This window comes from Loxodonta africana, chromosome 4 (genome assembly GCF_030014295.1).
Source record: "Loxodonta africana isolate mLoxAfr1 chromosome 4, mLoxAfr1.hap2, whole genome shotgun sequence".
NCBI classification, from domain to species: Eukaryota; Metazoa; Chordata; class Mammalia; order Proboscidea; family Elephantidae; genus Loxodonta; species Loxodonta africana.
Window position 1 is genome coordinate 132,002,230 of NC_087345.1, and position 6,160 is coordinate 132,008,389.

Here is a 6,160-nt window from a genome sequence, read left to right on the forward strand (position 1 = left end):
AGATTAAACACTTTATTTTCCACTCACTGGATGTAGAAGGCATCTTTTCACTAATTTCGTTTATGTTTTCAATTTCTAGGAGGGAAAGTTGGAGGAAAATCTGCCTTCAAATTTTAAAGGACTCAGAGTGTTAATGAGGAAGAAAGATGTGGCAGTCTACTTCCATACGGATTTACAGGCTTGGAAACCCTATGAGACAGTTCTCTGTCCTACAGGGTCCCTGTGAGTGGAAATTGAGTATAGGGCAGTGGGGTACCGGGTGTTAAAGAGTAATGGTAGTTAACTGGGAAGCGGATCTACCTCCGAATTTATGGTTAGATTAACCCAATTGGTAAGTGGGTGTGAAACTTTTTTTTTCAGGGTCATAAAGTTGGCAGAGATACTTTTAAAAACATATTTTAAATATCTGGCATCTTAAGAATTTGTCCAGCATACTTTCTAAAGGTCTTTTCAGCCTGGTTTGGTTATTACTAACCATCTACTATGTATTTGGAAACCCTGCTGCTGTAGTGGTAAAGAGCCACAGCTCCTAACCAAAAGGTCACAGAGTTCGAATCCACCAGGCACTCCCTGAAAACTCTATCGACCAGTTCTACTCTGTCCTTACTCGACAACCGTGGGTTGCTATGTATTCAGCACTGCAGGGCAGAAGAGATGCAAAGATGAATAAATACACTGTCTAGCCACGAAGGGTCTGTATCCTATTAATACCTTTCCTTCAGACGCATCTTAACAGTCCTCTTCACCTCCATCCATCTTCTCCAATTACGGTACGGTTTAAGAACCCACCTGCTTGGAGATCGTGACCCCAGATTAGTCCTTAGCTTTCTATAACCCAAAGACAGGGTTAAACCTCATGCTCTTCTTTCCCTGTTTCATTCATTCTATTAGATAACCGTTAAGTAAACGGAAGTCTAAGACCAAAAGATCGTACGAATTTACTTATCATTTATATCCCAGAAAGCCAGCGTACGTTCTGACTTCGGTGTTGTAAACAGGAAACTACCGGCCTCACACAGGAAATGACCCTGCAACGAAGGTGTCACGGATTTCCCTCGCTTTCCTTCAGCTCCCTCCTTAAGTCATTTCCGGGTTTCAATTTGTTCCTTCCCTACAACAACAGAGTCCCGGCTGATTCTTCTCAGTCTCACCTGGACGCCTCCTAGAAAGAGTGGCCAGTCGGCCTTTCCTTTTACTAGACATTTTTATGCCTAGTTTTACATCACTGCAAACCTCAACCAATCAGCAGTTGAAGTAGGATGTACCAAAATAGTCTTCACTTCCCTCAAATAACCGTCCTCGCCTGCTCCAACCCGTGATAGATAAGATACGTAGCCAATCAGCAAGCAACCTTGGGCCCAGCCTACTCTAAGCCCAACCAATTAAAATGAAGATGGGGGATTAAGGCGGGGAATGGAAAACTTGCCCCCTGTTTTGGAGATATTTAGGAGAGGTACGTCCCGACCCCAGGAGCTTTCAACCAGAAAGCTCGCATATTATATATCTCCTGCGCCCCAGTTCTATCCCACTTCGGCCCCACCCCAAGATGGGCCCCTACGCCTTACACTTCCTCCGTCCTCCCCCCTCCCGCCCCCTCGCTCCAGGGTTTCAGTAGAACAACAGCCACATTACTGAGGTCTTCCGGGAAGGAACCAAGTCCCACTGTCCCGCGCTTCACACACTCCTCCCGGTGCCGGTAGGGTACGGGAAGGAGAGACCCTGCAGCCTCTGGCGCCAGTCTTTCCATTCAGCGCGTCTCTCCTCCCTTCCCCACGTTCCCGGGTCGGGGCTGACACGGGAGTGGGAGGAGCCGAATGCATTCTGCGTTTGGGGAGAGGCTAGAACTTGTTAAGGTGGAACAGAACAGTTGAGTGGGCCTCGAAACAACTGGAATGTCAAATCCTCCTGCCTCCCAACCTCGCTCCCCATACAGTTTCTCATCTCTAGTCCCCTAGTCTTAGTTCACTTCCTTATTTTTTTAGGACGAATACACATGTTAGGTAAAGGAAATAAAATTATGTAAGAAACAGTTTTTACAGATTATGCAGAGTACTCCTTTATGATTTAGTCTCTTATCTCCCGAGATAACCTTTTAACGTAGCAGTTAGAACTTTTCTGACGTGTCAGTGCGAGCTCAAATTGTGTTTGATAATATGCCTCAATGAATCATTTGTGTGTTGATTTAGTCTTTCCCCTACTAGATCTGACTACACCCATTAAAGGAAGCAAGGAGAACCCTATGTCTAGTGGCTGTGGGTTACTTCCTACTCCTTTTACCACTGGTCCCCTGACAAGCTGGAAGAGTGAAGGTGGTATATTGCACGGCCTTGCAGGGTTGACTCTGATTCAGTTTTCTCGTTTGTAAATGGGGATAATAATACTACCTCATGGGTTTAGTTTGAATACTAAAAGATATAGTGCAAGTGAAAGAAGCTTGTAATCTGAAAGCTGTAATTAACATAAGAACATAATCCATACAAAGCCTATAATCGTAAACACATAGTCCATACTATTTTCTAGACACCTTTTTTTACTGTATTTTTAAAAAACTTTATTTTACAAAATTTCAAATACATACAAAAGTAGTATTTTAAAACCCCATGCTGTAACATCAACACCTGGCCAATCTTTTTTCATCTACACTCCCTACCTAACCCCATAGGTGATTATTTTGAAGCAAAATTTCAGGCATTTCATCCCTACTTAAATATGCATCTCTAAAAGACAAAGATTTAAACATACACACACACACACAGACACACACACACGCAATACCATTAACACGCTTAAAACATAACAATAAATCCTTAATCACCAAATCATCAATGTGTTGAAATTTCACCAAATGTCTTGTAATATTCTTTCCAGTTGCTTTGTTCAAATCAGGATCCCCAAAAGGTTCATATATATTGCATTTGGTTGATATGTCTATTAAGCTTCTTTTGATTTCTAGGTTCCTCCTCTCTCAGGCACCTATTTAAGTGCATTACATGTATAAAGCCATATAACCCCTCCACAACACTGTGAAATAGGTACTATTATTACTGATGAGGAAACTGAGACACAGAGCAGTTAAGTAACTTATCCAAGGTTCCAAGTTATTGAGTGCCAAACCTGGGATTTGAATCCATGTAGGCTGTTCTTCTATCCACTATGTTTCATAAATGCTATGAAAATGTGTATTGTAGCATACTGTTGTTGCTAGGTGCCGTGGAGTTGGTTCCAACTAATAGCGACCCTATGTACAACAGTGTGAAATGTTGCCTGGTCTCCCGCGGATACTATGAAGAAGAGTTTTACTTAAGGTAGACTAATACTATGAAGAATTTTATGTTCCATTATAGAGAGGGTAGATTCTTATATTTTGATTCATGGCATGTTTTAATGTCAGTATTTTTATCCTGCTCCATATCACCATCCTTAATAGAAAGTAAAGGGAGAATGAATGCAAGTGCTCCCCTCTGTCTTAGGGCAAAACCAAACCACACAATGCTTATCAATTATTTCTAATTTTAAAAAGTATATAAGTAAAACCCATATGAACACTGATTATAGAGTGGACAATGAAATAAATAAAATCATCTTTAATCTCACATATTTGGTGCAATCCATCAATATATGTGTGCGTATATGTACATATATACATACATATACACATACAAGTATATATGCACATATGTATATATTTGAAAAAGCAGCTATATTATACAAGCTGTTTTTTAATATTATTTTCTCACTTGAATATATTCACATATATGATAAAAATTGACTCTTTAAAATAATGCCTGGCTATTGCAAAATATCTAAACGGTAGGGAGCATCTATAAAAAGAAAAACAACTTCCCATTAATTCTACCTTCCAGAGTTAAATAGAATTACTCTTTTAAAAGCTAATAATATTATATAAAAAAAAAAAAAACTAGTGCCATCTAGTATTATATAGCTGTATCATAATTGATTTCACAGTTATCTTATTATTGATATTTAGGTTGTTTCTAATTTTCTAGCTACAATTAATGCTGTAGCAAATATCTTGTATGTATCAAATAAATTCTTGAGCTTTTTATTTTTCCAGATCTCCAGGAAAGGATTTTAATTCATTCCTAGATTTCCCATCATACATAATAAATGCCAAAAAGAGTTGTACAATGAAACAACGAAGTATCCAACACACAGCAAGAAACACTTGCTGCCAAATCATTTTTCTGTAACAGCACATGGGAGAGTGAATGAATGCCTCAAAGAGAGGGAAAAATACAGCTTTAAATCTGGAACGATACTGGGAGGGTCATGAGGAAGAAAAGGCTCAGCTAGGCTTCACTGCTTTTGAGGATGACTTGCCTTTACCAGCCCAGCTCCAGTCAATGGCATAGAGGTTAAGAGCTGGGCCTTTGGAGCCATTCGAATTTAAGTTCTGGCTCTGCTACTCACTAATTACGTGAACTTGGACATGGTTATAGTCATAGTTTTTTCACCTGTAAATTAGGTATAATTATGTGAAAGCTGGACAATGAATAAGGAAGACTGAAGAAGAATTGATGTATTCAAATTATGGTGTTGGTGAAGAATACTGAATATACCATGGACAGCCAGAAGAAGGAACAAATTTGTTTTGGAAGAAGTATGGCCAGATTACTCCTTAGAAGCAAGGATGGCAAGACTTTGTTTCACATACTTTGGACATGTTATCAGGAGGGACCAGACCCTGGAGAAGGACAGTGAAAAAGAGGAAGACCCTCAATGGGATGGACAGACAGTGGCAGCAACAATGGGCCGAAACAAAGCAACGATTGTGAGGATGGCTCAGGATGGATGGGGCAGTGTTTCATTCTGTTGTACACAGGGTCCCTGTGAGTTGGAACCAACTCAACTGCACCTAATAACACAACATTGTATTGCTAGGAGCCCTGGTGGTGCAGTGTTTCAGTACTTGGCTGCTAACTGAAAGGTTGGTGGTTTGAACCCACCAGTCACTCTGGGGAATAAAGATGTGGCAGTTTGGCTTCTGTAAAGATGGACAGCCTTAGAAACCCTATGGGGCAGTTCTACTCTGTCCTATAGGGTCACTATGAGTTGGAATTGACTAGATGCAACAGGTTTTTTTTTGGGGGGGGGGAGGATGATGGTATTGCAACAAAAGTTAAATGTGATAATGCATGCAAATTGCTTAGGTTTTTTTATGTCTGGTGCATTGTAAATATATGATTATAATATATGCATATAGCAAATAAAATGTAGTATTATATACTTAGCCAGAAGACTAAAGATTTTACTGTCTAAAGGTAAAATGCAGTCATTCAGCTGTAATCTTGAATATGCAGTCTTTCTTTGAATAAGGACGATATTTTTGCCTTCATATTATTTTATTGATAGAAAGTAAAGTGGTTGAGATAAGTTTAGTAGGCAGAGGATGGAATATATAAGGATTTGCATTGGAATAAAAGGACTCCAGGAGGAAAAGTGGAAGTGGGCCATTAGTTTTGTTTCTGGGTGAGGATTTTTCTGTAAAGACATGCCTGGAGCAGAGAGATGTGCGATGAGAACATTCTATACTCTGTGATACTCAGGATGAGGTTTGTTAAAAGCCTGTCAAGTGAACTGAACAACAGTCATATTTTGTTTCCTTTGTATACTGTACAGTTTAAAAACGATTTTCACATAAAATATCTCATTTGATACTTGCAACAGACTTAGTGGGTAGGCAGGACGAGTATCAAGGTCCCCTCTTTGCTAATCAAGATTTTAGACAACAAATGATCTACCCAAGTTTACAAAGCTGAAACAAGGGGTAGGACTCAGATCTTCTGATGTTAGAGCCAACTTTTCTTCTATTACACACTCATTTATCCCTTTATGCTTTCATCATTCAACAAGCCTTTACCGAACTCTGGGATGCTAACAGGGTAACATTAATTTTGCGCCAGCCCCCATAACTCTGTGTGTGTTTGTGGGGGGGGGAACAGAAGTCCATCAAAAACATTACTGAGGAGCTTCTAGGGATGTTCATCTGTATACAGAATACGACAGAACAACAACAAAAAGATCAAAGTACCAGAGTTACGGGGTATCTAAATTGGAATCAGTGACAGTTCAGGGCGCGCTGTGCACGCCTGGTGGAGACCAGTGGGTTGTCATTCCGGGTAGACGGCAAGCTGCACCA